General features: G+C 45.5%; 1 pseudogene; it reads right to left on the bottom strand.

Annotated features, from left to right (window-relative positions):
- Positions 1-5395: 5395 nt before the first annotated feature.
- Positions 5396-8355, bottom strand: LOC115474731 (annotated as a pseudogene).
- Positions 8356-11781: the final 3426 nt, after the last annotated feature.

Here is an 11781-nt window from a genome sequence, read left to right as displayed (position 1 = left end):
CTGTATTCTATTCTACAGAACACAGGGCAAATGGAATGTGACAAAAGCAGAATTCATGGAATTCATCTCAAATATATGTGTCAACCACAGTGATGTGCTCCTAATAGGTGACATCAACCTCCACCTAGACGACTCAACCAACGAAGACACCAAAGACTGCATAGAATTCCTATGAATGTGGAACTTCTACAGTCCAGAGATAAACACCACCCACACTAAGGGTCATATCTTGAATCAACTAGCATACATATTCCCGGCAAATTATAATCTTAAAATAGATAACTGCTCCTTGAAAGCAGCCCCATGGTTGGACCATCACAACTTAAGCTTCTTATGTTCTCACCTCGAATATTGTGTTCAATTAAGGTTGCCGTATCTGAAAAAAAGATGTGGAGGGATCAATCGAAGGGGAATCCCAAGTTTTGCTGAGGACGTCTTCGCAAAACGTTCTGGTGAAGGGGCGGGGAAACCCATATTATTGAAACAAGATGGACGCTCATCTTTTGTTTCGATAATACGGTCGGGGAAATTTAGGTCGTCCTTAGAGATGGTCGTCCCTAGACTTGGTCGTTTCTGATTTTTGGCGATAATGGAAACCATGGACGCCCATCTCAGAAACGACCAAATCCAAGCCCTTTGGTCATGGGAGGAGCCAGCATTCATAGTGCCCTGGTCCCCCTGACATGCCAGGACACCAACCGGGCACCCTAGGGGGCACTGCAATGGACTTCATAAAATGCTCCCAGGTACATAGCTCCCTTGTGTGCTGAGCCCCCCAAAACCCACTCTCCACAACTGTACACCACTACCATAGCCCTTATGGTTGAAGGGGGGCACCTACATGTTGGTAGAGTGGGTGTCTGGTGGGTTTTGGAGGGCTCCCATTTACCACCAGAAGTATAACAGGTGGGGGGGGGGGATGGGCCTGGGTCCGCTTGCCTAAAGTGCTCTTCATCTACTAAAATTGCTCCAGGGACCTGCATACTGCTGTGATGGACCTGAGTATGACATTTGAGGCTGGCATAGAGGCTGGCAAAAAAATATTTTTAAAGATGGTTTTGAGGGTGGGAAGGGGTTAGTGACCACTGGCGGAGTAAGGGGAGGTCATCCCCGATTCTCTCCGGTGGTCATCTGGTCAGTTTGGGCACCTTTTTGTGCCTTGGTCGTAAGAAAAATAGGACCAGGTAAAGTCGTCCAAATGCTCGTCAGGGACACCCTTCTTTTTCCATTATGGGTCAAAGACGCCCATGTGATAGGTACGCCCCAGTCCTGCCTTTGCTATGCCTCCGACACGCCCCCGGGAACTTTGGTCATCCCCGCAACGGAAAGCAGTTGGGGACACCCAAAATCGGCTTTCCATTACACCGATTTGGGCGACCCTGTGAGAAGGATGCACATCTTCCGATTTGTGTCGAAAGATGGGCGTCCTTCTCTTTCGAAAATAAGCCTGATAGTGGAATTAGAAAAGGTTCGAAGAAGAGCAACCAAAATGATAAAGGTGATGGAACTCCTCCAATATGAGGAAAGGCTAAAGAGGTTAGGCCTCATCAGCTTGGAAAAGAGACAGCTGAGGATGGATATGATTGAGGTCTACAAGATCTGTTTCCGCAAGGGCGGGACCAGAGCTGAGAGAGAGAGAAGGGAAAACTGAACTAAGGGCTGAGCCTGCATGCTTTTTACCACTGCTGCCGGCAGCCGTAACCCCGACGAGGTAAGTCAAGATGACTTAAAATTCGGAGGGAGGGGCCTGGAACTCGAAGGGAAGGAGGGAGGAAGGGAGGGACGACGACCCTGGAACTGGAAGGGAGGGACGACGACCCTGGAACTGGGAGGGAGGGAGGGGGACAACCCTGTGGAACTCGGAGGGGACCCTGGAACTGGGAGGGGGGAGACCCTGGAACTCAGAGGGAGAGAGGGGGAAACCCTGGAACTCAGAGGGAGGGAGGGAGGGGGAACTTGTGGAACTCGGAGGGAGGGGGACCCTGTGGAACTCAAAGGGAGGGAGGGAGGGAGGGGGGCCTGGAACTCAAAGGGAGGTGGAAGAGGGAGGGGGACAGGAGAGGGGGGGACGGGGAGAGGAGGGGGGACTGCACCACCTGTAAAAAAAAAATTCAGCACCCCCAATCATTTTGAAAAGTTGGCTTCTATGTCTGGCCTATTAGTCAGTCTGGACAAAAGGTGGTGCTAAAGAGAGAGAGAATGGCATTGCTGATCTCTCTGTTTCCTTGCTGGTTGAATCTGTCAAAGGAATTTGTGCATGATGTTAGTTAATGAGGGCATTGTAAGCTTTATGTTTTGTTTTAGATTATTTTGTATTGAAAAAATTGTTTTTGCGTGAATTTATTATGGATGTTATTTTTGTAAACTGCCTAGCATATTAGATAGAGCGGTCTATAAACTGTGTTATACAGTGGTGGAAATAAGTATTTGATCCCTTGCTGATTTTGTAAGTTTGCCCACTGACAAAGACATGAGCAGCCCATAATTGAAGGGTAGGTTATTGGTAACAGTGAGAGATAGCACATCACAAATTAAATCCGGAAAATCACATTGTGGAAAGTATATGAATTTATTTGCATTCTGCAGAGGGAAATAAGTATTTAATCCCTCTGGCAAACAAGACCTAATACTTGGTGGCAAAACCCTTGTTGGCAAGCACAGCGGTCAGACGTCTTCTGTAGTTGATGATGAGGTTTGCACACATGTCAGGAGGAATTTTGGTCCACTCCTCTTTGCAGATCATCTCTAAATCATTAAGAGTTCTGGGCTGTCACTTGGCAACTCGCAGCTTCAGCTCCCTCCATAAGTTTTCAATGGGATTAAGGTCTGGTGACTGGCTAGGCCACTCCATGACCCTAATGTGCTTCTTCCTGAGCCACTCCTTTGTTGCCTTGGCTGTATGTTTTGGGTCATTGTCGTGCTGGAAGACCCAGCCACGACCCATTTTTAAGGCCCTGGCGGAGGGAAGGAGGTTGTCACTCAGAATTGTACGGTACATGGCCCCATCCATTCTCCCATTGATGCGGTGAAGTAGTCCTGTGCCCTTAGCAGAGAAACACCCCCAAAACATAACATTTCCACCTCCATGCTTGACAGTGGGGACGGTGTTCTTTGGGTCATAGGCAGCATTTCTCTTCCTCCAAACACGGCGAGTTGAGTTCATGCCAAAGAGCTCAATTTTTGTCTCATCTGACCACAGCACCTTCTCCCAATCACTCTCGGCATCATCCAGGTGTTCACTGGCAAACTTCAGACGGGCCGTCACATGTGCCTTCCGGAGCAGGGGGACCTTGCGGGCACTGCAGGATTGCAATCCGTTATGTCGTAATGTGTTACCAATGGTTTTCGTGGTGACAGTGGTCCCAGCTGCCTTGAGATCATTGACAAGTTCCCCCCTTGTAGTTGTAGGCTGATTTCTAACCTTCCTCATGATCAAGGATACCCCACGAGGTGAGATTTTGCGTGGAGCCCCAGATCTTTGTCGATTGACAGTCATTTTGTACTTCTTCCATTTTCTTACTATGGCACCAACAGTTGTCTCCTTCTCGCCCAGCGTCTTACTGATGGTTTTGTAGCCCATTCCAGCCTTGTGCAGGTGTATGATCTTGTCCCTGACATCCTTAGACAGCTCCTTGCTCTTGGCCATTTTGTAGAGGTTAGAGTCTGACTGATTCACTGAGTCTGTGGACAGGTGTCTTTCATACAGGTGACCATTGCCGACAGCTGTCTGTCATGCAGGTAACGAGTTGATTTGGAGCATCTACCTGGTCTGTAGGGGCCAGATCTCTTACTGGTTGGTGGGGGATCAAATACTTATTTCCCTCTGCAGAATGCAAATAAATTCATATACTTTCCACAATGTGATTTTCCGGATTTAATTTGTGATGTGCTATCTCTCACTGTTACCAATAACCTACCCTTCAATTATGGGCTGCTCATGTCTTTGTCAGTGGGCAAACTTACAAAATCAGCAAGGGATCAAATACTTATTTCCACCACTGTAAATGTATAAATTTTAAGCATATGTCATGCAAAGACATTCACACGTGTCTCAGAAGCTAGGCAAATTTTTTGAGGGATAATGGCTCTTCTGGGCTCAGACTCAGTCAGACTCAAATCCATAAGTTTTTGAAAAGTAGATTATTGTCTACTGCTGTACTGTAAGTCCATCACTGTTTGGAGTGTGTTCATTAACTAAAAGCCATTTACACATTTGCTACAATTAAATATTTCTTGAGCAAAGGTAGCAACCTTTTTATTTTTATGTCCTTTTTATGTCTCTGCAAATATGGTAATCCTAGCTCAGAGTCCCAAGGAGCCCTATGGGGCCACCCCTGCTGCTCTGCCCAAGGCTGGCCCTACTCTCTATCTCCCCCCTTCCTCCTCCTTCCACAGCTTCTATTTTTCATAAAAGGAAGAGTGGAGGAGTGGCCTAGTGGTTAGGGTGGTGGACTTTGGTCCTGAGGAACTGAGTTGGATTCCCACTTCAGGCACAGGCAGCTCCTTGTGACTCTGGGCAAGTCACTTAACCCTCCATTGCCCCATGTAAGCCGCATTGAGCCTGCCATGAGTGGGAAAGTGCAGGGTACAAAAGTACAAAAATAAATAGATACTATTGGAGATTCTACATGGAATGTTGCTATTCCACTAGCAACATTCCATGTAGAAGGCTGTGCAGGCTTCTGTTTCTGTGAGTCTGACGTCCTGCACATATGTGCAGGACGTCAGACTCACAGAAGCAGAAGCCTGCGCGGCCACATTGGTGATCTGCAAGGGCCGACTTCTACATGGAATGTTGCTAGTGGAATAGCAACATTCCATGTAGAATCTCAAATAGTAGCAACAGTGGAGGAGTGGCCTAGTGGTTAGTGCAGTGGACGCTGATACTGGGGAACTGGGTTCGATTCCCACTTCAGGCACAGGCAGCTCCTTGTGACTCTGGGCAAGTCACTTAACCCTCCATTGCCACATTGAGCCTGCCATGAGTGGGAAAGCGCAGGGTACAAATGTAACAAAAATAAAATAGATACTATTGGAGATTCTACATGGAATGTTGCTATTCCAGTAGCAACATTCCATGTAGAAGCCTGCGCGGCCACATTGCTGATCTGCAAGGGCCGACTTCTACATGGAATGTTGCTAGTGGAATAGCAACATTCCATGTAGAATCTCCAATAGTAGCAACAGTGGAGGAGTGGCCTAGTGGTTAGGGTGGTGGACTTTGGTCCTGGGGAACTGAAGAACTGAGTTTGATTCCCACTTCAGGCACAGGCAGCTCCTTGTGACTCTGGGCAAGTCACTTAACCCTCCATTGCCCCATGTAAGCTGCATTGAGCCTGCCATGAGTGGGAAAGCAGGGGGTACAAATGTAACAAAAAAAAATGCTTGTTATAGCTTATGACCTTGGTCTCTCCTTCTTGCCTTTGTATAAGACTAACAGAGAAACATTAGCAACTTTTACAACTTTGAACTGATAGCATGACCGGGACGATCAAAATCAGCAACCAGACTTCATCATTTTCCTCAATGAAGTTCAAACAACCATCATTGGGTACGAAAGCTGCAATTTTCTTGTTGTTTTTCATCAACTGCACTCAGTCATATTTCCTGATAGTGGAGTTGGGTCGTTTAGCCTCTACACCAACTTTTCCCAGGATAATTCCCTTGGCATGGGAAGCATCTCCAAAAGGATTGGCCTTCAGGGCAGTACCTAAGTGAACGTTTCTTGTACTGCTTTTCGTTCCATTTCTGCTCACAATGGTGGTTACAGACTTTTCTAGCTATAAATAAGAACTTAAGAGTAGCAATACTGGGTCAGACCAATGGTCCTTCTAGCTCAGTATCCTGCTTCCAACAATGGCCAATCTGGGTCGCAAGTAACTGGCAGAAACCCAAATAGTAGCAACATTCCGTGTAGAACCCCAAAGAGTAACAAGATTCTAGAATTCTAAGGAATAACAAGATTCCATGCAGAATTTCAAAGTGTGACAACATTCCATGTAGAACCCCAAAGAGTAGCAAGATTCCACTCAGAATCCCAAGTACATAAGTGTTGCCATACTGGGTCAGACCAATGGTCCATCTAGCTCAGTATCCTGCTTCCAACAATGGCCAATCTGGGTCGCAAGTAACTGGCAGAAACCCAAATAGTAGCAACATTCCATGCTACCAATCCCGGGGCAAGCAGTGGCTTCCTCATGTCTATCTCTCCAGCAGACTATAAGTTACCTTTTTTAAACCTAGCTATGCTAACTGCTGTTAAAACATCCTCTGGTAACAAGTTCCAGAGCTTAACTATTCATTAGTGGACAAAAAATATTTCCTTCTATTTGTTTTTAAAGTATTTCCATGTAATTTCATTGAGTGTCCCCTGGTCTTTGTACTTTTTTGAAAGAGTGAAAAATCGATTCACTTCTACTCATTCTACACCACTCAAGATTTTGTAGACCTCAATCATATCTCATGCACCTGGTTGTAGGGAATGAAGCAGCAGGATGTGATAACATGGTGCGGCGTGGCGCTCGGCTGTCTTCAGTTGGTACGATTTGGGGACCTCTGCTACCTACAGCAATCTTTCAGGGAGCAATTGGAGGGATCTGAGTCCAAAGTGTTGGGGCATGTGCCCCTCCAGGCCCCCCCCCTGTGGCTAAACCCCTGCCAGACCATCAATTCATTTCAAGCAGATCGAACAGGAATAAGATTAGAAAGAATGACCTGGAAGTAAAAGTGAATGAGTCCTTCTCAGGACTGCAGCAGGGATCAATCCAGCCACTGTGTCTCCTTATACGAATTCAATTGTGATAAGAACATTAATGACTTCTGATGCATCATCATATCTACTTTCAGAGTTATTTGATTAATTAGGATGTTTAATTATTTTTGCTAATAGTTTTTTTTTTCCAGTTCAAGTTCATTTATTGTACCAGATAACAGTTTTAGTCCTAACTTCCAGCCTGTGAAAGCACGATAAATCCCTTAAGACAAAGGAATGAATCTCATGAATCTTAATGCGGAACAGACAGATAAAATGCTTTTTTTGCAATTCAGAGTGAAATCTGGGGTTAATGCGTTTCCTGCTCAGCATTATAACGCAACTCTAAAAGTCAATTCAAGTTGTCCATAAAGTCACAGCTATTGTATGACAGATCTATTAGAGGAACACAAAATCCTTCCTCAAAGTCTCTTTTCAGGGCACTGTCTCCAAATGGATTAGTTTTGCACTTACCATAACAGGAATGAAGTGTTACGCTTCACACGAAACACTGGATAGTGAGCCCTTGGGCTACTGCCGAGGGCGGCAGCGGCAGGAGGAACACCCACCGGAACAGAAGCCACAGCAGGGAGCAGGAAGATAGTCCACAAACCCAGCAGAACCAGGGCCAGGCAAACAAGGTCAAGGTCCAGCTCCAGGCACGGGTTCCAAGGCAGGCGGCAAACCAAGTCAAAGTCCAGGTCCAGGTAAAGGTTCAAAGGCAGGCGGCAAGCAAAGTCAAAGTCCAGGTCCAGGCAAAGGTTCAAAGGCAGGCGGCAAACCAAGTCAAAGTCCAGGTCCAGGCAAAGGTTCAAAGGCAGGCGGCAAACCAAGTCAAAGTCTAGGTCCAGGCAAAGGTTCAAAGGCAGAAACTGAAAGTAGCAGGGAAAGCACAGCAACAAACAACCGCAGAAGACACACCTATGAGGACCTCTGTTGCAAGGCAAACTAGAAACACTTCCAGGTGGTTAATAAAGGCCAACAGCCAGGGAGTTCACCAGGTACGGAAACAGCTGAGTTCCAAAAAGTCTCGAGACCAACTGGCAGGCTAGAAAATCCGGACCGGACTAGCATGACTTCTGGAACCGGGAAAACCATCAACAGACAGTCCATTACGACCACCAGGTCTGACCACCAGTGGGCGAGATGAATGAGAGCATGATACCGGGGCAGAGTCATAACATGAAGCTCACTCATACATCAGGGTATGTTGGAGGTGATCACAATCTTTCAGGTTTGCTGCTGTCCTCGTCTCAACACCTGTGCTGTGGTAAAGGGCGCCTCCTTCTGGAAGTTATATGGTAGATCAAACCAGCGATTACCCAAGACACTCAGGGCTATTTCCATATCTTTCTACCACATTTTCTTGGTCTATGAATACATGTTTTTGTCAGAGATGCAGAAAACGCTTAACCCCCTCTGCTTTGATGTGGAAACTACAGCAAGACCAAACCCTTCAATAAAGTCTCTGCTACTGTATCGTCCGACAGAAAATGAAACAAATGTAAGTAATGCAATAGAACAAAACATACAGTGACACCGCTCATCTTCCTATGCTTATAAGAACGTAAGGGTTGGCATACTGGGCCAGACCGAAGGTCCATCAAGCCCAGTATCCCGTTTCCAACAGTGGCCAATCCAGGTCACAAGTACCTGGCAGAAACCCAAATAGTAGCGACATTCCGTGTAGAACCCCAAAGAGTAACAAGATTCTAGAATTCTAAAGAATAATAAGATTCCATGCAGAATTTCAAAATGTAGCAACATTCCATGTAGAATCCCAAAGAGTAGCAAGATTCCATTCAGAATCCCAAGTACATAAGTGTTGCCATACTGGGACAGACCGAAGGTCCATCAAGCCCAGTATCCCGTTTCCAACAGTGGCTAATCTAGGTCACAAGTACCTGGCAAGATCCCAAAACAGTAAAACAGATTTTATGCTGCTTATTCTAGAAATAAGTAGTGAATGTTAAAATTTTCTGGATATGTTTAAGACAATAGACTGATTTTGGAGGTTTTTCTGACCTATGATTACTTCTTTACTGGTTGCAGACAAAAAGTTATTATACTTAAGAATTACACCATTGTAGCATTATCTGGTACCACTTGGATGAGGTCTTTTCCTCCTTTTTTATATTAAAAAAAAAGGTTTAAAAAAAGCATTTTTCAATTATTTTTTCTACGTTTTCCTGAGCTAGTTTTTCACCATTGTTTTCTAAGGTACTAAAAATGTCATACCCAACTCCATCACAGCACTATGCAGGTCCCTGGAGCAGTTTTAGTGGGTGCAGTGCACTTCAGGCAGGCGGACACAGGCCCATACCCCCCTACCTGTTACACTTATGGTGGTAAATGGGAGCCTTCCAAAACCCACCTGAAACCCACTGTACCCACATCTAGGTGCTCCCCCATTACCCTTTAAGGGCTATGGTAGTGGTATACAGTTGTGAGGAGTGGGTTTTGGGGTGCTCAGCACACAAGGTAAGGGAGTTATGCAACTGGGAGCAATTTGTGAAGTCCACTGCAGTGCCCCCTAGGGTGTCCGGTTGGTGTCCTGGCATGTGAGGGGGACCAGTGCACTACAAATGCTGGCTCCTCCCACGACCAAATGGCTTGGATTTGGCCGGGTTTGAGATGGCCGCCATTAGTTTCCATTATCAGCGAAAACCAATGGCGATCATCTCTAAGTGCAGCCCAAATGTTGAGATTTGGCCAGCCCCGACCATATTATTGAAACAAAAGCTGGCCGCCCATCTTGTTTCGATAATACGGTCGGGTATGCCGCTCTACGGGGCCGTCATTAGAGATGGCCACCTTATAGATGGGCGCCCCCATTCGATTATGCCCCTCTACATGACTTAGAAAAAGGTGCCCTAAGTTAAATGCACTTGCTTTACTTCAACCTTTTATAAATCATTCACAGAGCTTAAGAGGACACCAATAAGTTCAAATAATGTAATAGGTCAAAAAAGACTCAACAAGTGGAAAACGTCGGGCTTCCTGAAAAAGATAAGTTTTGTTGAGTCGGAGTTTTTTTGCCGATGATTATACTGGCTCTGTGCCTAGAAATACGGAGTCTGTTGAGGAGTTTTTTTCTCTCCATTTTTTTGCAACCAATTGATAAGTACTAAATTTGCAGCCAAATACTAGAGTATAAGTAAAGAGGATCGTTGTGTTATCTGATTTTACGTCAACCTTTGCCATTAATTCTCTCTCTATTAGGATAGTCTAACTTCCCCCTTTCGAAAATGCCTCACTGCGAACCTTGCGCTCCTGAGAAGCTGTCAGCTTTCTCCCGTGGTCTGCCCCTAGGAATATTTGTAAAAGTTGGGCATGACCAGTACTGGATTTGAGTTAGTGAAACCTAGGTACGCCCAGACGTTAAAGGAAACCTTGGAGAGCTAAATTACTGTCACCCAGAGCGTGGTGACGCTCTGCTAGGCCAACCCCTGGATTAGCAGGTACAGGGCAGGACATTTTTTAGGATTTTTATAGATTTTATGCAGCTGAATTTCTGGCACTTTTTCTTTATTCTTAGGTTGGCTTTAAGTGACCAGATGAGAATTTCTCTCCAAAAGTTTTGCTTGCTTTATAATTTGCCACTTCCTTCCCAGCATCATTCTGAGACATCTCTCTATGTACTGTCATGCTAAGATATCTGTGTGTACTGTCAAATCCATCTGCATATATCCCAAAGAAAGTAAATACAAGCTGTTTAATGCCAAGAGAAGACAACATTGAACCACAGTTTTCAAAAACAATCCAGACTGTACCTGATCTCCGTCATTACTTACTAGAAAGAACATTTGCACTAAAATCTGTCTCTGAATTTATCTCTGCCAGTTTCTCTCTCTCAGTGTGTTTTTCCTAGTGAAAAAAAGAGGCTGGTACTGAAATGCCAGGCTACCCTTTAGGGGTGGGGTGATCACTGAGGGACCCGCCCCACAAGAGCCAGGCCCCCTGCAACCAGTCACAGAATCTATGACAAAGCTGAATTGGTGTGTGGAGCCTGAGCGCTTATTAAAACTTGGGGTCCATGGGTCAATTTTAGCAGACAATGGAAAAGGTGCCAGCACTCAGTACCCCCAAGTACCCCCTCAAAAAAAGCCCTGCTCTTTCTCCCTCCCCTGAGCGGCTGTCTCAAGAACAACAGATGCAACAAGATGGCAGGTGCCAAAGGACATATACCTAAGCATTTTTCCCAGAGATGCAAATGGGGAAACGTTTAAGTACCTTTGGTCCTAAGACAGAGACCCCTCGCTTTCTTGCAAAAAATCTTTAATAATTGGGGCAAAAGAAAGGGGAAGGGGAAATAGGACTTGACATACCACCTTTCTGAGGTTTTTGCAACTACATTCAAAGTGATTTACATATATTCAGGTACTTATTTTGTACCAGGGACAATGGAGGGTTAAGTGACTTGCCCAGAGTCACAAGGAGCTGCAGTGGGAATCAAACCCAGTTCCCCAGAATCAGAGTCCGCTGCACTAACCACTAGGCTACTCCTCCACTAGCAACATTCTATGTAGAAGCCTGCCCGTACGTGCAGGACACCAGACTCACAGAAACAGAAGCCTGCGCGGCCGTGTTGCTGATCTGCAATAGTGGAATAGCAACATTCCATTTAGAATCTCAAATAGTAGCACCAGAATCTCAATAGTAGCAACATTCCATCTAGAATCTCCAATAGTAGTAACATTCCATCTAGAATCTCCAATAGTAGCACCAGAATCTCAATAGTAGCAACATTCCATCTAGAATCTCCAATAGTAGCAACATTCCATGTAGAATCTCAAATAGGGAAAGGGAAATGGGACTTGACATACTGTCTTTCTGTGGGTTTTGCAACTACATACAAAGTGGTTTACATGATATACAGTTACTTATTTGTACCTGGGGCAATGGAGGATTAAGTGACTTGCCCAGAGTCACAAGGAGCTGCCTGTGCCTGAAGTGGGAATCGAACCCAGTTCCCCAGGATCAAAGTCCACTGCACTAACCACTAGGCTACTCCAAAGGCAGAAATCAGT

This window comes from Microcaecilia unicolor, chromosome 7, assembly GCF_901765095.1.
Source record: "Microcaecilia unicolor chromosome 7, aMicUni1.1, whole genome shotgun sequence".
Classification (NCBI taxonomy): Eukaryota; Metazoa; Chordata; class Amphibia; order Gymnophiona; family Siphonopidae; genus Microcaecilia; species Microcaecilia unicolor.
This window is presented reverse-complemented; position numbering and strand designations above follow the sequence as displayed.